Raw genomic sequence first — 24,036 nt, 5'->3', positions numbered from 1 at the left:
ATACATAATTACATTCAGTACAATAGAATCATATTAATCGGGCCCCAAAGTTGCGGCGCCAATCTCGCGTCCGTCGGCCGTCGTAATTTAATATATTATTATTGTTATTATTATTATTTTTTGATTGTTGCCGACTTACGTGGTGGGCCGTAATAAAAATGGTAATTCATTTAATTTTGATTTTACGATTAAATGCTTTCCTGAAGTTCTCCTTTTTAACAATATTAATCTCAAATTATTTGTTACGTTAATGAATGTTAGACTTGCTGCATCTTAAAACATGAGCATACAAGTTGAACAATGTAATGAACTTTTCATATTAATTTCCTCAGCTAGTCAATTCACTTTAAAGCAAAAGATCTTTAGTTATTAATTACAATTGCGGCCCACACACGCGCGAGAGTAATTTTTCCTACCTCTGGGTAACCATTGTATTGTAGTCGGAGTCCTGGCTCTGGGTCTCGGCTATGTTACTGAAAATAAGAATCTTAAAGCTAAGTATTTTCTGCAACGTCGGGCGGCTGTGGAGAAAAATTAATATTATGTTAATAGCGGTCTAGTTTTCCGCTTCCGCTAATTTTTCATAAGTTAATATCGCCACGTAATGGCGTCGTTGGCTGCATCGGCCGCTGCGATTGTTGAGCCGTAAATTACTTCAATGCAGGTTAATTCCAGGAAGGTGGACATGAAATCGGGATCATCTCTTGCAAATGAAAAGTGCACAATAATATTAAATCATTATATTATATGCTTAACTCATACAAATATGCTTACATTTGTCAGCACTCGAAAGATGTCCGCATATATACACTCAAGACAAAAGAGAGGAAGTGAAGACGACTAAAAAATTAACAAAGGAGCGTATCTTGTCGTCTCTTTAGATCACTTTGTTATATTTTTTTGCATTGCATTTCTTTGCATTTCTCGACAGAGAAATTATTGTTTTACGGCTACATGAAAAAAAATATATTATTCAATTTATGAATGTCTCTTATTTATAAATATTGTTTTTAAGTCCTTTCGTAGTATGGCACTGGGGACGCTATATTGCCCCCGAAATGTTTATGTCATAAAAAATGTTCGTGTTTTTTGACATAAATATTTCCTCTTTCATGTCCACAGTGTCCACACGCAGATTTTTCTTTCACAGTCTACATATGTCACATCGTATATTTAAATCGTTAAATTACTGAGGTGTGTTGCACACAAAGTGTAATACAGATGAAATTATCTACATAACAATAAAATATACAATTGGTTACGTTTACAGTCATGTACAAAAGAAAAGGACATAGAATACAATAGAATACAATTTTGGCTGCTTCTTTTTGGGTTGCAACTTTTGCAGTGTTCAAAGGTATCCAATCACGAGTTAGTCCATAAACTTGAAGTCCCAGGGGTGTCAACTGTTCGCTCCCCATTTGGCACGGCCGTAGGGAAACCCTGGGGAAATCCTCGGCGGAGCGACAGACTAACTGCTTTGGTTACTTTCACTTAATTGTTTCTGGGATGTCATTGTAGTACAAAATGTGCATACATTACAAATAATGTTTTGTTGCACTATGCAAAGAATGAGGTCATTATAGCAATTGGTTGCGGTGTCGTTGATCTACGGCGCGACGTTTCGCTCGCGACAGCGCCGGTTGATGCCTTCGGTGCTCGGCGTCCACGGCGGCTGCCTAGAGGTCAATGCCCGCTCGTCGCCAGCGTGTCTCTCGCCGTCGCGGAACGTCAGAATCAGCTGATCGGCTGCACGGTTGGCGATGCGCTTCTGTCTCGCCCAGGCGTGGCGGAGTGGGATGATATTCGCCCCCCGCGCTTGTTGGCAGGAGTCAGCTCTGCTACGCATCTCCGACGTAGTACATGAAACATACACACAACCAACGTAATATTTGTTTCCCGCTGCAGATGGTTACGCTAGTGGGAAAGAAGTGCGGCAGTTGTTAAGTTTTCGCCAGTTTCCGAGTGTCAAGCTAGCACTGTCTTGCAGAATACATGACATGAACCTTCTCCCGTGAATGAAGTTTTGTTGCGACACTGTTTCCATTACACGTCAGTTTTTGTCTTGATACAATTATTTATGTTTTCGCCGCACTCGCAGGCACTGGTGAGTGTCCCAGTACGAGCTTAGCACAAACATTCGCCGTTTCTGCGGTCGCTGTTTTGCAACAGTCCACGCATCGCATTCCAATCTCGCATTATTGTGCTCACTGAAACTACAGTCTGTCCCAAAAATATTGACTGTGGGTTCACTTCACGTTAACAGTTCACATTTATAAGCAAATTCACAGTTTTTCGTGCATAATATTGGCGTTTGGCGTCCTCACCGCTGTTGAACGTTCAATACCAGCACTTCACTGTCCACACCACAGTTTCACCTTCACAATTTTTCACACTGCTTAAAGTAACTGTTTCGATTAGTTCACAAACACTAATGTATTTCATTCAGTCTGAACTCGATTTTGGCTAGTGCTGGATTTTATCAGTCTCTCGCACTAATTATCTCTTTTCATTTTCCACTTAGAGTGGTACTTGCCTTCAGATTTTTTTTTTACTATACAATTGTATTTCCGTCTCATCTGAGGTAAGTCCCCATGTCATGTCTGCCCACTCATTGCGTACTTGCCCTCCAGAGCCAGGCTCGACTTTACAAAACTTTGCCTCTCACAGTATTGTAGACATTTTATAATCTAGGCCTAGCGTGCAAGTTCCTAGATTAATGTTAGATTTGTGACTTTTGTTTACACTACAAATTCGTGCAAATCTCTGCCTTAGCAGATGGCAATATATTTTAACAGTGCTTAGCGGTAGTCGCGTTTACTGATTTGCTTTGTACCTGGTCCACAACACACGAGGTACCTTGGGTGATTTACACCCTGCACTCATATTGTTAGTAAATTTGATTGAGCATATTCCAGGATCGGTATAGACATAAATACATGGAACAACATATACACTATAATATTGAATTTCATAAGTTGCATTACTACTACAGTTCAAAAATATTCATGACACACCAATGAAAAATTCTTTCATTACATGCTGTTGAAATTTTTTTTTAAATATTTTTTAAAGCATTCTTAAACATGAAATTTGTAAAATATTCTTAAATCTACGTTCATTTTTCTTCTTCAAAATGTAATTGCTTAAAAATACTATTATTCCTTAACATCTACAAAATTGAATCACACCAATCTTGCGTGCCTCATTGTCTTTAAATGTTACACTAAAATCTGAACATTTACACAAAGAAAAAATACAAACTTAACCTATTATTAACATATGTAAAAGTTGCTCTACTGAGCGAACGTCTTTAAGCCTTTGTACGTATTTTTCTTGTTTCCTTCGTAATTGCCTCCTTCTTTGACCACGGGATGTTGTAGTTTGCGTGACAGAAAGTAATGTGAGGTACCACTTCGATATTATAGGTGTAGCCCTCGATAACACCGGGTTTTTTCGAAAACACATTCTCATAACCTGTAAGTAGCTGTGTCAATTCGTTTTGTTGTGCTTCAGTCAAATGTTCTGACTCCCTGACTTTCATGGCTATTAGTTTCCTTTCTTCCTCTTTATCTTCAGTAATAAATTCTTTATAATATGCTTGTCTTGTACTTAAGTCAGAATATAAATTCATTACCTGTATTCCTTCGAATCTCGACTGAAAGTTCCGGCAATATTTACCGTGCACTTCACGTGTCCTCAACAATGGCAAATTTACACGTCTGTCCTCATTCATAAGGCTTACTTCCCCGCACAAGAGGTCGACTTTTGCGTCTCTCTGGCGTAAAAATTCCAGCCCCAGGATGCAAGCAACACTTTAATCCCTTAACTACTAGGAACGAGCATTTCATTGCTTCATTTCCTACCGTAAACTCGACTTGCACCTGGTGCTTTATGATATGAGATTGTGCACCTATTGCACCCGTTACACGACAATTCTTCACTAGCAATACTGGTATTCTATTATTTTGACTCAAGTACTTGTAAAAATTTGCACTCATGACATCGGTTGAAGCGCCGGTATCGACTATTATCTGTATTGGTGCTCCGTACATATCTGCTTGCAATATAGCCTGCACAACACTTTTGTCGCTTCGGTTACATTTCTGCGGTATGTCCACAAGTTCCTTTTCTATTTTTATTCCTTCATTGTATCTCAGCATACAAAGTTTATGGCTGTCATCCGTGAATGTGCCCTCACTACACCATCCTGCAGCCAACAACGGAGAGCGTACTGTGGCTGTCTTTAGTTTAACGGATGAGCATTAGTGGGTTGACAGTTGTCTGTCACTTCCACTAACCTCATATTGTGGTTCTGGTTGTTGTTGTTGCTACTGATGGGTTGGCCGCCCTGCCTCCCCGATGGTGTATTTTGATATTGTGTATGGCTCTGGTTCTGCGGTGGTCGGTTGTAACTTCCTGACATGCTCTGTGATGGACCTGGGTTGGCGTTCCATTGTGGCGCTGTGTTTTGTTGCCACTGTGGTGTCGGTTCGTTACAACCACGCCACTGGTTTCGGTTATTCCGCCATTGCGGATTGCCGTAACCATTATATCCATTACTCATGCGTCCATCATGATGTCTCTTTCGATTTTGACGATTATAATCGTTGCCGTTATAACCATTGCCACTGTTTGTGCCTCGATTCTGTTGCTGGTGCACTTGCTTATTCCCGTTGTTACTACCGTTACTGTGGTTGCTATTGTAATCGGCTTTTTGTTGATTACAGCCTGCATGGTTCCACTTGTTTTCGGTTTTCATATCTTCGATCAATAAGTCAACAGAATCCACTATTTCCATGAATTGTTCTATATCGTATTCCGGCACATTGATGAAATATCTTTTAATTTCACTGGGCAACTTCATTTTTATCAATCTGATTATGTCATGATCGGACATTGGCTCGTCCCAGTACCTGGTTTTGTTTATATACTTTTCGAAATATTTGCGTAACGTTCCCATCTTAGGATTGTACATTTCTGGACTGTACAACTCCTTTCGTAATCTTTCTTGGACGCTATCGGACCAGAATTTTTGCAAGAAAGCACCTTCAAACTGTTGCATCGTTAGACATTTTTCGGACACGTCGGTGGCCCACAGTGCTGCGTCACCTTGAATAAAGGAGACCACGAACTGTATTCTTGGTCTCTCCGTCCATGTCCTGGGAAACACATTCCTGAAGCTCTTAATAAATACCACAGGGTGGACATTTCCTTTTTCGCTATTGAAGGATTGGAATGTCCTGTGTTTTATTACATTGTCCTCCTTTTTGCACATCTGATTGCTACATTCTGGGACATTCATTACTTCGTGATGTGCGCTGCACGGTATCGCATCTTGTCCGTGCTCATAATTCGCATTAGGTTGCGGTTGCGCACTCGCACCCTGCCTACCGTCAGCGTTATTGTAGTAATCAGTGCGCGGAGTCGTATTCATTATCTGTCCGCCACAGTTTACATTGCTTTCCAACGCAGACATTCTCCGCGCGACCTCCTGTTGCCAATTTGGCAACTCTGCAGTCACACGGGATTTGATCTGTGTTAATTCGGCATGTAGTGCAGCAGCGCTAGCGTCAATATTTACACTCGCGGCCGCAGTCGCTTGTTCTACAGCTATTTTTACGTCGCTTTCAATCTTTGCAGATATCTCGCGATCCTTTACTTCTAGCCATTCATTTAATTCTTTTTCTACTTTTTGAGCTTGCACTTCCAAATATGCATCAATACTTTTCCGTGCATCTATCTCCACATTATCCACGTGGTTGGTTAAATTCTGGATATTATCATCAAGCCTAGCCTGCGATATCTGTAACTTTTGCGTCTCGCCGGCTAAGCTTTGCACAAGATCGGGGATTTCCTTGCAAGCATCCCGCATCTCGGCAAGTTCGCTTTGGATACTATCTAGTTTCGCTTCATTCCGCTCCTCTTGCTCACGTAGCATCTGAGCCAGTTTCTCGTCTCTTTCTTTTCCCCTCTGTTCTAACATTCTTTCTTTTTCCCTTTCTTTCTGTTCTCTTTGTTGCTCTTGCTCATAGAGCATCTGAGCCAGTTTTTCGTCTCTTTGTTTTTCCCTCTGTTCTAACATTCTTTCTTTTTCCCTATCTCTTTCTTCTAACCTGCGCAGAAATTCTGCAAATGGGTCTGCAATCGGTGAGCATACTGGTGCCCCGCTTAATCTAGCACTCGATTGGCCCCCCTGCCCAGGCAGTGGAGTTGTTACTCTATTCCCATTCTGCTGTGGAGCGTCATTCACAGTCCACAGATCCTCGCCCACCGCTCCGGAAATTATGTTATCCGAGGCGGTGGCTTGGGATTGGTTTACGTTTTGCAAATGATCCTCACTTTCCATATTAACAGAATTTTGTTCTTCTGGTACGGATGCTTTAGGTTGTCCTATCTTACCCATACTAAATTCACTTTAAGCCACTGACAAATTTTTAACATTGATACACACACGAATAATTATCCCCTCCAAAAATAAACATATAAATACACAAAACGAATTATTATCCCCTCCAAAAATAAACAAATAAATACACAAAACACCGAAGGTATCTCATGTGCACATGGGTTCGATGTTCTGCACAGAGCTACACAGGATGCTTGCACAATAGGCCTTCCCTTACTTTTCTTTATCGTAATCCCTTTTCTTTTCTACACTTTTTCTTCTCCAGATCTCCTCAGGGTGTGGTTTTGTTGTTGTACATGTAAAAGAATTCATATAAGCATTAATATTTTACAACAATTAGACACATACATAATTACATTCAGTACAATAGAATCATATTAATCGGGCCCCAAAGTTGCGGCGCCAATCTCGCGTCCGTCGGCCGTCGTAATTTAATATATTATTATTGTTATTATTATTATTTTTTGATTGTTGCCGACTTACGTGGTGGGCCGTAATAAAAATGGTAATTCATTTAATTTTGATTTTACGATTAAATGCTTTCCTGAAGTTCTCCTTTTTAACAATATTAATCTCAAATTATTTGTTACGTTAATGAATGTTAGACTTGCTGCATCTTAAAACATGAGCATACAAGTTGAACAATGTAATGAACTTTTCATATTAATTTCCTCGGCTAGTCAATTCACTTTAAAGCAAAAGATCTTTAGTCATTAATTACAATTGCGGCTCACACACGCGCGAGAGTATTTTTTCCTACCTCTGGGTAACCATTGTATTGTAGTCGGAGTCCTGGCTCTGGGTCTCGGCTATGGTACTGAAAATAAGAATCTTAAAGCCAAGTATTTTCTGCAACGTCGGGCGGCTGTGGAGAAAAATTAATATTATGTTAATAGCGGGCTAGTTTTCCGCTTCCGCTAATTTTTCATAAGTTAATATCGCCACGTAATGGCGTCGTTGGCTGCATCGGCCGCTGCGATTGTTGAGCTGTAAATTACTTGAATGCAGGTTAATTCTAGGAAGGTGGACATGAAATCGGGATCACCTCTTGCAAATTAAAAGTGCACAATAATATTAAATCATTATATTATATGCTTAACTCATACAAATATGCTTACATTTGTCAGCACTCGAAAGATGTCCGTCTATATACACTCAAGACAAAAGAGAGGAAGTGAAGACGACTAAAAAATTAACAAAGGAGCTTATCTTGTCGTCTCTTTAGATCACTTTGTTATATTTCTTTGCATTGCGTTTCTTTGCATTTCTCGACAGTGAAATTATTGTTTTACGGCTACATGAAAAAAAAATATTATTCAATTTATGAATGTCTCTTATTTATAAATATTGTTTTTAAGTCTTTTCGTAATATGACACTGGGGACGCTATACGTTTTAAACCAGCACTACAAGCAAAACCTTAAAGTCTACTGCTGTTTGATTATGCTTGAATGAATAGCAGAGTACCACGAAAATAGACATGAAACGAAACAGCAACTGTATCATCATATTCTTCTCTAATTGCTGAAAAATGAACGAGGGAATATAACAAAATAGTCAAACAAACTCCCTTGTTAACAATATTTCTGTCACGACTGCCAGCGGCCCATGCACATTTATTTGCTCACTCTTCTGTTATTAGTTCAATTTTACGCCTCTTCATATCGCATTTTATAAACTTGGACTTATTAAGATTGTTGTTGTTGTTGTGGTCCTCAGTCCTGAGACTGGTTTGATGCAGCTACTCTATCCTGTGCAAGTTTCTTCATCTCCCAGTACCTACTGCAACCTACATTCTTCTGAAACTGCTTAGTGTATTCATCTCTTGGTCTCCCTCTACGATTTTTACCCTTCGCGCTGCCCTCCAATACTAAATGGGTGATCTCTTGATGCCTCAGAACATGTCCTACCAACCGATCCCTTCTTCTAGTCAAGTTGTGCCACAAACTTCTCTTCTCTCCAATCCTATTCAGTATCTCCTCATTAGTTATGTGATCTACCCATCTAACCTTCAGCATTCTTCTGTAGCACCACATTTCGAAAGCTTCTATTCTCTTCTTGTCTAAACTATTTATCGTCCGTGTTTCACATCCATACATGGCTACACTCCATACTCCATACAAATACTTTCAGAAACGACTTCCTGACACTTAAATCAATACTGGATGTTAACAAATTTCTCTTGTTCAGAAACGCTTTCCTTGCCATTGCCAGTCTACATTTTGTATCCTCTGTACTTCGACCGTCATCAGTTTTTTGCTCCCCAAATAGCAAAACTCCTTTACTACTTTAAGTGTTTCATTTCCTAATCTAATTCCCTCAGCATCACCCGATTTAATTCGACTACATTCCATTATCCACGTTTTGCTTAAGCCTTCCATATCCAGGAAATAATTAATGGACGCACCACCTATACCTTCCGTGTGCATGACTTCTACGCCGCCATTTACGACCGTTACATCCAGCTAACTAACACACTAAAATCATTGGACTAATCTTCGATTGGCAGCTAACATGGGATTGTGCTGGCGTACGCCTTCGCCAGATCAGCGGTCGGCACCAGGAGGCATTGCATAGCAGGCGCTGAACTAGACGCGCCTATGACAAGAAAAGACGAAGACACGGTCCCAGACTATGTGTCGATGACACCCCCTGGGCAGTGTGCATATAGGCTGTCGCCGTCGACACAGATGTGTCAATCGCTCCTTACCTCAGTACGTCGCATTGGAACTGAGTTCAAATTGGACTTCGATACATCGCACTATGCTCTAGTCTCCGACAGTGATGGTCGTCGCCTCGCACTTTAGCTGTGAGTGAATGTTACTCATTGTATATAGCTTTGTCACGGACACAGGAAAGATTCAAGAATTAGTACATGTTATTTGATTGCTGTGAACCACCGAACTTCAGATTGGATATCATTGAAGTTAAGTATTCAGTTTGCTCCTGTAATAAAGTGTATTTTAACCACGTGTGCATTGTAGTGAGAGGCAACTAGTCACCCACCTATCATACCACACGGAGGGTATTGACTTAATTAATTAGTGAATCAATGTGATAGAGTGTAGGGCCTGTTTCCAAGACATCCAGAACCCAGTATTTTCGGAAGGCCTGAGAGTTTCCCTAGCACCCACTACATCGTTCAGGACAAAAGAGGGTTTAATGTGGCACACAATGCCCCCCCCCCCCCCCCATGAACCATGGACCTTGCCGTTGGTGGGGAGGCTTGCGTGCCTCAGCGATACAGATAGCCGTACCGTAGGTACAACCACAACGGAGGGGTATCTGTTGAGAGGCCAGTCAAACGTGTGGTTCCTGAAGAGGGGCAGCAGCCTTTTCAGTAGTTGCAAGGGCAACAGTCTGGATGATTGACTGATCTGGCCTTGTAACAATAACCAAAACGGCCTAGCTGTGCTGGTACTGCGAACGGCTGAAAGCAAGGGGAAACTACGGCCGTAATTTTTCCCGAGGGCATGCAGCTTTATTGTATGATATAAATGATGATGGCGTCCTCTTGGGTAAAATATTCCGGAGGTAAAATAGTCCACCATTCGGATCTTCGGGCGGGGACTACTCAAGCGGATGTCGTTATCAGCAGAAAGAAAACTGGCGTTCTACAGATCGGAGCGTGGAATGTCAGATCCCTTAATCGGGCAGGTAGGTTAGAAAATTTAAAAAGGGAAATGGATAGGTTAAAGTTAGATATAGTGGGAATTAGTGAAGTTCGGTGGCAGGAGGAACAAGACTTCTGGTCAGGTGACTACAGGGTTATAAACACAAAGTCAAATAGGGGTAATGCAGGAGTAGGTTTAATAATCAATAGGAAAATAGGAATGCGGGTAAGCTACTACAAACAGCATAGTGAACGCATTATTGTGGCCAAGATTGATACGAAGCCCACACCTACTACAGTAGTGCAAGTTCATATGCCAACTAGCTCTGCAGATGACGAAGAAATTGAAGAAATGTATGATGAAATAAAAGAAATTATTCAGACAGTGAAGGGAGACGAAAATTTAATAGTCATTGGTGACTGGAATTCGAGTGTAGGAAAAGGGAGAGAAGGAAACGTAGTAGGTGAATATGGATTGGGGCTAAGAAATGAAAGAGGAAGCCGCCTGGTAGAATTTTGCACAGAGCACAACTTAATCATAGCTAACACTTGGTTTAAGAATCATGATAGAAGGTTGTATACGTGGAAGAACCCTGGAGACACTAAAAGGTATCAGGTAGATTATATAATGGTAAGACAGAGATTTAGGAACCAGGTTTTAAATTGTAAGACATTTCCAGGGGCAGATGTGGACTCTGACCACAATCTATTGGTTATGACCTGTAGATTAAAACTGAAGAAACTGCAAAAAGGTGGGAATTTAAGGAGATGGGACCTGGATAAACTGAAAGAACCAGAGGTTGTACAGAGTTTCAGGGAGAGCATAAGGGAACAATTGACAGGAATGGGGGAAAGAAATACAGCAGAAGAAGAATGGGTAGCTTTGAGGGATGAAGTAGTGAAGGCAGCAGAGGATCAAGTAGGTAAAAAGACGAGGGCTAGTAGAAATCCTTGGGTAACAGAAGAAATATTGAATTTAATTGATGAAAGGAGAAAATATAAAAATGCAGTACATGAAGCAGGCAGAAAGGAATACAAACGTCTCAAAAATGAGATCGACAGGAAGTGCAAAACGGCTAAGCAGGGATGGCTAGACGACAAATGTAAGGATGTAGAGGCGTATCTCACTAGGGGTAAGATAGATACTGCCTATAGGAAAATTAAAGAGACTTTTGGAGATAAGAGAACCACTTGTATGAACATCAAGAGCTCAGATGGAAACCCAGTTCTAAGCAAAGAAGGGAAAGCAGAAAGGTGGAAGGAGTATATAGAGGGTCTATACAAGGGCGATGCACTTGAGGACAATATTATGGAAATGGAAGAGGATGTAGATGAAGATGAAATGGGAGATATAATACTGCGTGAAGAGTTTGACAGAGCACTGAAAGCCCTGAGTCGAAACAAGGCCCCCGGAGTAGACAACACTCCATTGGAACTACTGACGGCCTTGGGAGAGCCAGTCCTGACAAAACTCTACCATCTGGTGAGCAAGATGTATGAAACAGGAGAAATACCCTCAGACTTCAAGAAGAATATAATAATTCCAATCCCAAAGAAAGCGGGTGTTGACAGATGTGAAAATTACCAAACAATCAGTTTAATAAGCCACAGCTGCTAAATACTAACACGAATTCTTTACAGACGAATGGAAAAACTAGTAGAAGCCGACCTCGGGGAAGATCAGTTTGGATTCCGTAGAAATACTGGAACACGTGAGGCAATACTGACCTTACGACTTATCTTAGAACAAAGATTAAGGAAAGGCAAACGTACGTTTCTAGCATTTGTAGACTTAGAGAAATCTTTTGACAATGTTGACTGGAATATTCTCTTTCAAATTCTAAAGGTGGCAGAGGTAAAATACAGGGAGCGAAAGGCTATTTACAATTTGTACAGAAACCAGATGGCAGTTATAAGAGTCGAGGGACATGAAAGGGAATCAGTGGTTGGGAAGGGAGTGAGACAGGGTTGTAGCCTATCCCCAATGTTATTCAATCTGTATATTGAGCAAGCAGTAAAGGAAACAAAAGAAAAATTCGGGGTAGGTATTAAAATCCATGGAGAAGAATTAAAAACTTTGAGGTTTGCCGATGACATTGTAATTCTTTCAGAGACAGCAAAGGACTTGGAAGAGCAGTTGAACGGAATGGATGGTGTCTTGAAGGGAGGATATAAGATGAACATCAACAAAAACAAAATGAGAATAATGGAATGTAGTCGAATTAAGTCGGGTGATGTTGAGGGTATTAGATTAGGAAATGAGACACTTTAAGTAGTAAAGGAGTTTTGCTATTTGGGGAGCAAAATAACTGATGATGGTCGAAGTAGAGAGGATATAAAATGTAGACTGGCAATGGCAAGGAAAGCGTTTCTGAAGAAGAGAAATTTGTTAACATCGAGTATAGCTTCAAGTGTCAGGAAGTCATTTCTGAAAGTATTTGTATGGAATGTAGCCATGTATGGAAGTGAAACATGGACGATAAATAGTTTGGACAAGAAGAGAATAGAAGCTTTCGAAATGTTGTGCTACAGAAGAATGCTGAAGATTAGATGGGTAGATCACATAACTAATGAGGAAGTATTGAATAGTATTGGGAAGAAGAGAAGTTTGTGGCACAACTTGACCAGAAGAAGGGATCGGTTGGTAGGACATGTTCTGAGGCATCAAGGGACCACCAATTTAGTATTGGAGGGCAGCGTGGAGGGTAAAAATCGTAGGGGGAGACCAAGAGATGAATACACTAAGCAGATTCAGAAGGATGTAGGTTGCAGTAGGTACTGAGAGATGAAGAAGCTTGCACAGGATAGAGTAGCATGGAGAGCTGCATCTAACCAGTCTCAGGACTGAAGACCACAACAACAACAACAACAATAGTTGGTACATGGACTAGGTTCACTAAAGAGAGAGAAACAAACAGACAGAAAGGGAGAGGTTTGGAATTTTGCGGCAGTGGTGTGTAACGGAAATTGAGTCTCATATCTGAGGGTTTCCGCCACCTGAAGCTTCAGGGAATTAGCGTGGCTTCTGGTCTATGCGGCCCAGCAACCGTGGAGAGTAGGAAGACAACTGAACAACACCTTAAGGGAGGGGGAGGGGTGACACGGAATACCACTTTGCAGAACAATAGGTTAAGTGGGGTTATAAATTTGCCAACCATGGTGAGTGGTGTGCTGCCCCCATTCCATCTGGAATTAAACTGGCTAGAATTCAGGGTGGAGTGGTTCCCCAAATCCATCTCGAACACATTTGGTAACATCTCATACTGGGTTTATATCGCCATTACCTTACTACTTTACTTACACAGTGTCTCTCACTCCCCTGCACGTTCTGAAACGCATCTGCCACGCTATTGGGGCGAGGTTTAGCGCAGACACTGAGACACGGCTATCGTTCTTCCCAGTACTAACACATGCTGCAGCAGTTGTTTCGTGTAGCTCCAGGACACGTCGGAATTAGACCCCCGCAGGGAGAACAGTACTGCGGTGGCCTTCCGGTACGAGACGCGCCTGCAGGTCTGCGCCCACACTCTGCCCGCTGTGCCTGGCCTCATCCTGGACAGAGACGGCCGCGTCAGCACGGCCGCTGCCTGGACCGCGGGCGCCGTCTCGGCCCTGGGACGGCCATCCGCCTCCCACTGTACCGCGAGCTGATGCCCTCGGCGTCTACAGGCTGAGTGCAGCGGTGGGGCGCGGCCCGGAACACGACAGATACGTTTTATTCCTGCGAGCAAAGCCTCTGCATTTGCGCGCGCGCGCGCGCACACACACACACACACACACACACACACACACACACAAACACACACACACACACGCACGCACGCACACACACACACACACACACACACACACACACAGAACTCGCAGTGTCTGTGGTAGACTTCTGTTTCAAGACTGAATATCTGGCTAGTAGAAGAGCGTAAACGAGAAACTCGCCCAAGTCAGGACCTCCATCTTCTTGTCAACTGGAGAAACATGAGTTCAAGTACCTGTGCCGGGAACATGCCACACGCGCACGTTCCTGCATTTTTGTGAGAATGAGTTACGAAGAGCGTCGGTGCAGTGTAGGTGTCACCTTAAGATGTTCATTTTGAACGAAACCAGTTCTGACGCTATAAAAGTACTTGAAGCACACCTGCGGTAGTGTTTATTAAAATTTATATTATTGAATTCTGGAGTGGGAAATTATTAAGAAATGTAAATGCCTTTTCTTTCAGCTTACGAGGTAGGTTGGTCGCAGACCGAGATATCGTTTTACAGGGCTGCGCTCACAGAGCTATCGCTGAACTAATTTTTTTTTTTCAGGGACACACAACGACTTAGCTTTCAGTAAGACAAGATACTTATTCACTAAGCAATTTAATTCGTGTATCACTTATCTTAGTTCAGGGTTTCATTCAATTAATTCATGGATAGCTTTCAAATATTATAACAACGTTTCATGTGTAAATCTTATCAAATGGTAATAAGATAAAACATTCGCAAACCACTGCCCCACAGTACAAGAGGCGATTTGCGAACCTCTGACCCACGGTACAAGAGACAAGCACATAACTCCACATCAGCACGATTACCCAGCAAATCACACTTAACTGCCAGAGGGTACATATGACCACTTTCAGACTATTTCTTGACCGTTCCACTCTCAAACAGCACGTGGGAAAAATGAGCACCTAAATCTGTCCTTGCAACCTCTGATTTCCCTTGTTTTGTTACTATCGTTATATCACCCTGGTCTAATTCCAGCCCCACCCCAACCTGCACGATATCGGCAATCGTTGTGCAGTCACAACCCATTACAAGCACAGTACTCGCAATACGTGTCTGAAAGATCTACTTCTTCAACCCACGCTCCCAGTCCAGCTGTACGCCTCTGAGAGGAATACAGCTTGTACACGATCTTTTCCTACGGCTCATTCCCTTCCATCGTAATTTCTTAGCCGGAGCTTGTCATTGATCTCCAGTCGACGTACAGCAGCTTCAGTGTCAATAACATCATCAACATCACGCCTCTAAATTACCATCAGCATCACATTCATACATCGTCACACCAACGTATCTCCTTCCAGTTCATCAAACTTGCGCTTTTATGGTCCTTTTTCTTTAAGATTGTTGTAGTTATTACCTATACGAATGAAGAACAGATACATCAGTGCAGCCAGCTCGCCCCAAATTGCTACGAAATTGTGAAAATGAGAAAAGGGTATTTGTGATTTTTAATTGTTGTCATTGAGAATACTCAAACGTAAAATGCAAATAAAAAATTTCTGCGGTAAGTGATAATTAGCATAACCGTATTAAACAATTACATAAAGGCAATTCACATCAAGCCATCAGCAACGATCTGATGTGAACTTATCATGCACTGTCTGCTTCGTGTTTCGTTCAGTCGGCTTCTTTGTCTAAGAATCATGATGTACTTACAAACTGGGAGAATATCAGTTTGTCACATAGTCTAGAGTAACTCTGCAGGCATTAAGTGGCGGCTTGCGTGTAGGCACTGTGCAAATGTAGCACCTGCTATTTCCTTCATATTATCAATAGTGTCTAATACAATGAATTCTTTATTTATACTTGTACAATGTACACTACTGGACATTAAAATTGTTACACCATTAAGATGACGTGCTACAGACGCGAAATGTAACAGACAGGAAGAAGATGCTGTGATACGCAAATGATTAGCTTTTCAGAGCATTCACACAAGGTTGGCGCCAGTGGCGACACCTACAACGTGCTGACATGAGGAAAGTTTCCAACCGATTTCTCATACACAAACAGCAGTTGACCGGCGTTGCCTGGTGAAACGTTGTTGTGATGCCTCGTGTAAGGAGAAGAAATGCGTACCATCACGTTTCCGACTTTGATAAAGGTCGGATTGTAGGCTATCTCGACTGCGGTTTATCGTATCGCGACATTGCAGCCCGCGTTGGTCGAGATCGAATGACCGTTAGCAGAATATGGAATCGGTGGGTTCAGGAGGGTAATACGGAACGCCGTCCTGGATACCAACGGCCTCGTATCGCTAGCAGTCGAGATGACAGGCATCTTATCCGCACGGCTGTAACGGATCGTGCAGCCACGTCTCGATCCAGTTACGTTTGCAAGACAATAACCATTGGAATGAATAGTTCGATGACGTTTGCAGCAGCATGGACCATCAGCTCGGATACCATGGTTGCGGTTACCCTTGACGGTGCATCACAGACAGGAGCGCCTGCGATGGTGTACTCAATGACGAACCTGGGTGCACGAATGGCAAAACGACATTTTTTCAGATGCATCCAGGTTCTGTTTACAGCATCATGATGGTCGCATCCGTGTTTGGCGACATCGCGGCGAACGCGCATTGTAAGCGTGTATTCGTTATCGCCATACTGGCTTATCACCCAGCGTGATGGTATGGGGTGCCACTGGTTACACGTTTCGGTCAACTCTTGTTCCCACTGACGGCCCTTTGAACAGTGCACGTTACATTTCAGATGTGTTACGACCCGTGGCTCTACCCTTCATTCGATCCCTGCGATACCCTACATTTCAGCAGGGTAATGCACGACCGCATGTTGTAGGTCCTGTACGGGCCTTTCTGGATACAGAAAATGTTCGACTGCTGCCCTGGCCAGCACATTCTCCATATCTTTCACCAATTGAAAACGTCTGGTCAACGGTGGCCGAGCAACTGGCTCGTCACAATACGCCAGTCACTACTCATGGCGAACTGTGGTATCGTGTTGGAGCTGCATGGGTAGCTGTACCTGTACACGCCATCCAAGCTCTGTTTCACTCAATGCCCAGGCGTATCAAGGCCGTTATTACGGCCAGAGGCGGTTGTTATAGGTACTGATTTCTCAGGATCTATGAACCCGAATTGCGTGAAAATGTAATGACATGTCAGTTCTAGTATAATATGTTTGTCCAATGAATACCCGCTCATCATCTGCATTTCTTCTTGGTGTAGCAATCTTAATGGCCAGTAGTGTATTAAGAAATGTGAATGCCTTTTCTTTCAGCTTACAAGGTAGGTTGGTCGCAGACCGAGATTTCGTTTTACAGGACTGCGCTCACAGAGCAATCGCTGCACTCATGTTTTTTTTCAGGGACACAGAACGACTTAGCTTTCAGTAAGACAAGATACAGAGTGTTACTTATTCACTAAGCAATTTAATTCGTGTATCGCTTATCAAGGTTCAGAGTTTCATTCAATTAAGTCATGGATAGCTTTCAAATATTACAACAACGTTTCGTGTGTAAACTTTATCTAATGATAATAAGATAAAACATTCGCAGACCACTGCCCCACAGTACAAGAGGCGATTTGCGAACCTCTGTCCCACGGTACAAGAGACAAGGACATAACTCCACATCTGCACGATTACCCAGCAAATCACACTTAACTGTCAGAGGGTACATATGACCACTTTCAGACTATTTCTTGACCGTTCCACTCTCAAACAGGACGTGGGAAAAATGAGCACCTAAATCTGTCCTTGCAACCTCTGATTTCCCTTGTTTTGTTACTATCGTTATGCAGATGGGAGTCAACAAAATATTTTGGCACTGAGACGAGAGTGTAAGCGATAGCAACATTGAGAAAATTTCTGGCCACAACCAGAAACGCTTTTGTTTCGATTACTGCCACCCCATCTCGCTTAACGTATCCGTAAAACACTATACTCAACTTCGTCATACTAGAAATGGAGGCCCGTTTCTTTCAACTGTTCTAGTGTTTTTGTCAGTCCTATTAGACTGGTGTATAAGCCGCGAGGCCGAAATAACTTTTGCATAATGTGTCACTGCGAAGAAACATACCTCCATGAAACTTGGATCACAAGTAGATATTACTGCTACAGTGTAGTGATTAAGGTAACTGAAATAAATACCCAATAAGACGAACAGAAGCGACACTTTCTGATGGACTGTTAAATATCCCTTCTGCCTTATTTGATCTCACTTCCAGAGACCTTTCAAATTCTGACTGTGATGCTGGACCCTCTATGTCTTCTGCATGGACTCCAGTTTCTTCTTGTATCACAGTAACCGATAAGTCCCCTTCTTCACAGAAACCTTCAATGTGCTCTTTCCTTATGTATATGTACATGTCTAATGATAAGTGTATGTATTTAGTACATCTTTAATTCTGTTCTTTATTTTATATTTAAGTGTAAATGAAATGTAATGTATTCTCTACTTGCTGTAATGTTTTACATCACATCGTTTCTACACAGCTTATATGTAAAGAAAGGTTTTCGCTCGTAGGAAAAATTTATCTGTGGATAATTTTACTACGGAGAAAGTGACAAATGAATACTAGTAAGTCGGTACTGAACGTACGGGACGTATCATTTTAATAGCAAAAGAAGTGGAATAGCTGGAGTATAAGTTACAAATCTCATAAATAATTTTTAAAATAATGATCGAACGAATTGTAAACTTGCTCAGTTGTTGATGCAAAAACATGTAACGTGACCCATGGCTTTGACGGTCTACAGAATGTAAACATAGTTGGGGTAGTTAGCTATCAAAGTTTGTGCGTTGCACCAATAGCGAGCGAGTAGCCTTGCTTCTATTGGTCAGATCCCGAAAGCTAACGACGGAGGCCATATTTTACCACATACCACAATCAAATACGTAAATCTGTTTAATGGAACCACTGGGCACATCTATGTAAACACACCCCTCCAAAAGGTACGTAAAAAATGCAATAATAACTATAACACAATAGAAGAGAAAGCTAGAGCTGGTAAATGACAATGACTAGCATTAATATTGGTATCAGAAATGTCACCACTGATTGGAAACAACCTTAACCGAAACTACGTGTATTTAAAGAATGAGGGAAGGTGGCGAAAATTCATTACAAGAATACTAAATTACCATTTGATAACATGGAGAGAGACAACACTTTCTGTTGCAGCTTATCTGTACGAGGCCGATGAGTTGCTACATCAACGACAGCTCGTTGGCTGTCGCGGTATAGTTAAAGCACTGCCACCAGTTGTGTATTGCAGTGGTTACATCCTCTTGGTTATCATGTGACTCTCCTGACTGTATTGTTATCCTCTGCCGTATTCCTTTTCTTACAGTCTTCCAGGACTAATTGTTGCTGCATAGATCCACGATCGAATGTGTGCGACCATAACGTTCAGTACACACATGATCCTTTCTATTATTGTTCTGTACACAGTTTTGATGTGGTGTAAAATTCACTTTAACTCACCATTTCCTAAGTTAAAGTCCGTCTGTTTTTAGCATGTATACCATGTTTGTAAGTTCACAATTTAACGAGCCAGTTTCACATATATGAAACACTTCAAATGTTTCCAAAAAGACCGTTAATGTTTTAACATGTGCAGGACTTCATTAAATTGTAAATATAACAGGAATTTAAGTTGTGTAACTCCATTAGAAGCAAACGATTTTGTTCCAATGGTGATGACTTCTGTCCACTCGTGTATGCGTGGTCACTGCTGTTTATAGCACCCCACGAAGCTCGCAGTATTCAGTTTAACACCTTCTTTCATAAAGTTCACATTAATGTCCAGCCGAAATGTGTGTGAAACACAAGAACTCATCCACAAGTTTTGCGTGTGCTTCTACCTGAAGCGGTACTATCATGTTACGCAGCGCACCCCTGTGTACACGTCACAGAACACACACATTGACTCACTCTGCTTGACAACTGCTATCGTTATTTCTCATGCATAACATTTCGTATAACAGCTCTGTATATTGTTTTTAGTTTTGCATGCTGCATATAACACAAGCATTACAAGTGAGATCAGAAAGAAGTTCAAATGTTTGCATTCTCCATTAATAATTGATTCGTGTAGCAAAATGAATAGAGTAAAACACGCTTACATTTCATACTACAGAAGAAAAAAAGAATTCTAAACCATCAAAGATGTATTACATATAGCGTCAAAAGAATAGAATGAAAAAGAAAGAAGAAAAAATTTATCATTTGCAATTAGAAAAATCTTAAGCCGAGCTGCTAAACACTCGCTTCAGACCGACTGTGTTGCAGGTACTGACAGAACCGTACTTATGTCTGTAAGGTAAGGGATCGCAGAGGTCCAGGAAATGACGCGACCAAGAGTTTCAGACGTATGTCTATCGAAGAATGAAGTTGAAACAGTCAAGAAAGATTATTATTTGTTTTCGGTGACCGAATTTAGCAGCATAACAATCTTCAGACCAAACTGTAGTCGGTAAAGTGGCAGTGTTGGTAGCATTGGTGAAATAATACTGTATGCTGGGTATCAGTCAATCGTCTAAAGTAAACAAGGTTGGACTAAGGACTGCTCATCACTCAGGAGCTCGAAGGATAATTTACCACCAACTCCATGCAGTGACACACATGGAGTAATTAGAAGTTAACTTTCCACCAAGGCAAACAAATTTGAAGTGTAGTGGACTGTCTTCAAATTTTCTCGTTTTATTTAAAATTAAAATAAGTAATGTTTTTGCCTGCAACTAGCTCCTAAGCGTATTCGTGGATAAGCCAGGCTGACATAAAATTCCCGAAGAGGGGCAGCAGTACTTTTCAGTACTTATGTAGACAAAACTACGAAAAACTGACTGATCCAGCCTTATATCTTTTTAAAACTCGCCTGTTACACCGGTACTGCGAAGAGCTGAAAGCAGTCGTAAACTGCAGGCGTTATACTTCTCAATGCCTCGCAGCTCTCCTACACCGCACAGTTACGGTATCCTGCTGAGTGGAATGTTGTCCCAATAAGAAAGTCAGGCCAGGAACTGATCAGAGCGATGTTGACACATGAAGCAACAAATCTGACGCTCTACAGTGTGGAGCGTAGACAGTTAGTTGCCTCAATCGTGAAGGTAGCTTAGAGAACTAGGAAAGAGATACGAGATGAGTAAATCTGGATGGCCGGAAGAACAAGATTCCTTGTCTAGTGTTATTAACACACAATCATTAGGGATAGTGAAGGAGAATATCTAACAATGAATAAGAAACTAGAAACGAGTGTTAATTATTACCAACAGCACAGTGAACGCATTATGGTAGCCAAGATAGACCCAAAGCCACCACTCACCACGGCAATACAGAAATACTAGTCCAGTAGCTCCGTAGACTGAGAAAGCAAAATATTCATTATCTAGTGTGAGACAAGAATTTGAAATGGAGGACTTTATTTCGATAGTAGGAAACGAAAGGGAAGGACAAAGTAATAGGGAAACATGGACCAGGGTGAAAGGAAACGAGAGGAATCTGGTGGAATTTGGACTGAGATCAATTTAATCATTACGAAATAAGACTTTGCATGTGGAAAATACCACGAGGCACCGAATCTATTGGTAGCTCACAGAATTTTAGGATAGATTTTAAGAAACTAGATTTTAAACCGCAAAATTTTTCAGTTGACAGATTTTGTCTTGAAATGGGTTCGAATGGCTCTGAGCACTATGCGACTTAACTTCTGAGATCATCAGTCGCCTAGAACTTAGAACTAATTAAACCTAACTAATCTAAGGACATCACACACATCCATGTCCGAGGCAGGACCGTAGCGGTCGCTCGGTTCCAGACTGTAGCGGCTAGAACCGCACGGCCATTCCGGCCGGCATTTAGTCTCTAACTACAGTTTATTAGTCATCAAATATACAATAAAGTTGAAGGAATTAAAATGAATTAGATAATACAGGAGATGGAGAAGTTCAAACAACCATTACTTGTGAGTTCCAAAGGAGCATTATGAAGTAATAAAATGAAATAGTGGAGAGTGTTGTGTCCTGCCCACTCGTCGGATACAGGGTGCCTAGGAAGCCTGCCTTCTCGGATCGCTAGACAACAACTCAAGCAAATCGTACTAGTGAAGTTTATTGCAGTAAGGCAAATGACAGTACTTAGCTTTGATAAATGTTCAATGAGACGTCGCAAGCAAAGAGCGGCATGAAACATAAGCATTCTCTTCAGTAGACACAATTCGTAGCACAAGAGAAGGAATACTGATTTTAAGTCACTGCTGCAGAAGTCGTAGGCCACCTGGACTCCGACTCGGGCCTCGGCGCGTGTATCCTCTTGGTGTAGATGGCGCCACTCTCTCGCTGTAGTCCTACAGAGGGGTCGGTCAGCGTCCTGTTGGCTGGCGTCGCCTCGCAGCCCTCTCTGCTGTAACTTCCTGGCCGACGTGTCGGCGCTTGGCGTTACGCCGGAACAGAAACGTTTATAATAAGTGAAGAACTGGTACTTTCGAAGATGGATTAGTGAAGGTTGCAAGGAAAAAAATTGAGCAAAAAGGCAAGTCCCATCAAAAATCCTTGTAACACAGTTGCCAAATTGAATGATGGAAGGAGACAATAAAAAAATCGTCAACTTAGAAAGAGAGTAAAGTGCAAGTGCCTAAAGAAACCGAAAAAATAAAGCTGCTATGGCTAGCGGACAACAGGAAACATAGTTGCCGCTTAGGGGAAATTATGGAAACCTTTGAAGAAAACACAAGCAGCTGAAGACTGATCGCGCAGTGCGATGACAAGGCAGTAAATCAAAAGAAACGATGGCTGAAGGGTGAAAGGAATACGTAGAAGGGTTTCATAGAGGACGTATAACTACATTACGAAACGAGAAAAGTAAGAAGATGAAATTGGGATCGTCGGCGCAATACCGCTAGAAGAATTAAAAAAAAGTGTGTGAAATCTTATGGGACTTAACTGCTAAGGTCATCGTTCCCTAAGCAACACACTACTTAATCTAAATTATCCTAAGGACAAATACACACACGCATGCCCTAGGGAGGACTCGAACCTCCGCCGGGAGCAGCCACACAGTCCATGAGTGCAGCGCCTGACACCGCTCGGCTAATCCCGCGCGGCCAAGAACTTTAGTACATAAGTCTAAACCACGCAGATGGGATAAACGAAATTCCTCCAGAATTATTAAGCTCCTTCGGAGAACAAAACACAAGAGAAATGTTCTACATGATTTACAAGACCTGTAAGACAGGAGGAATATTCTCAGAATTCTAGCTGCATGTAAGAACTCAAATTTCAAAGAACGCAGGAGCTGCTTAGAACTGTATACATTACCGTTTCAGTATCCTGATCGCTGAACAGGCGTCTCCTTTTTCATGAAACAGGATGCTCGCTGCAGTATTCCACTGATGCAAGTGTACAGGAACAGTTAGTGCATTCTACCTCTGTCTCTGCTTCCCAATTGACAGACTGAAGAACGAAATTTTCTGCTGTTACATTTGTAAGAACACGGTCTCATCAAATTTTTTAAATAACACCATATTCACTGTGCAGTGTCACCGCCAGACACCACACTTGCTAGGTGGTAGCCTTTAAATCGGCCGCGGTCCGTTAGTATACGTCGGACCCGCGTGTCGCCACTGTCAGTGATTGCAGACCGAGCGCCACCACACGGCAGGTCTAGAGAGACTTACTAGCACTCGCCCAGTTGTACAGCCGACTTTGCTAGGAAAGGTTCACTGACAAATACGCTCTCATTTTCCGAGACGATAGTTAGCATAGCCTTCAGCTACGTCATTTGCTACGACCTAGCAAGGAGCCATTACCAGTGTATATTGAAATGGAGATTATATCTGTACAAGCGCAATGTACACCGATTATGGATTACAGTTAAGTATTACAAGATTTTCGTACTTTATTGTAATTCTCAAGGCATTGTCCTATTCCGGACCTCACGCCGGTCTGCGTGTATTTAAACGCGTGCATTTCGGCCTCATCTAGCAACACGGTGTTGGCTCTTCTGCCAACACTTCATATTGCGACGAGTATCAAAAGGGTCTTGTTCTTTATACTTGCTTAAATTACTTGTGTCATGGCTTCGCCACAATCTCCAGATGTACTGTCCGAATTTTATCGCTTGCAAAATCAGCAGACGCAGGCCTTATTGGATGCCCTTGGACAGCTCGTCCAGGGTCAACGTGCAATGCAAAACCGCAGCCACAACACACAGTTGCACCACCTTTTCGTCCTTTTGATGCGGCACTGGAAAGCTGGACGGAGTCGTCACGCCAATGTGGATTCCA

Source organism: Schistocerca cancellata, unplaced genomic scaffold, assembly GCF_023864275.1.
Source record: "Schistocerca cancellata isolate TAMUIC-IGC-003103 unplaced genomic scaffold, iqSchCanc2.1 HiC_scaffold_1076, whole genome shotgun sequence".
Lineage (NCBI taxonomy): Eukaryota > Metazoa > Arthropoda > Insecta > Orthoptera > Acrididae > Schistocerca > Schistocerca cancellata.
Note: the sequence above shows the minus strand (reverse complement) of the source record.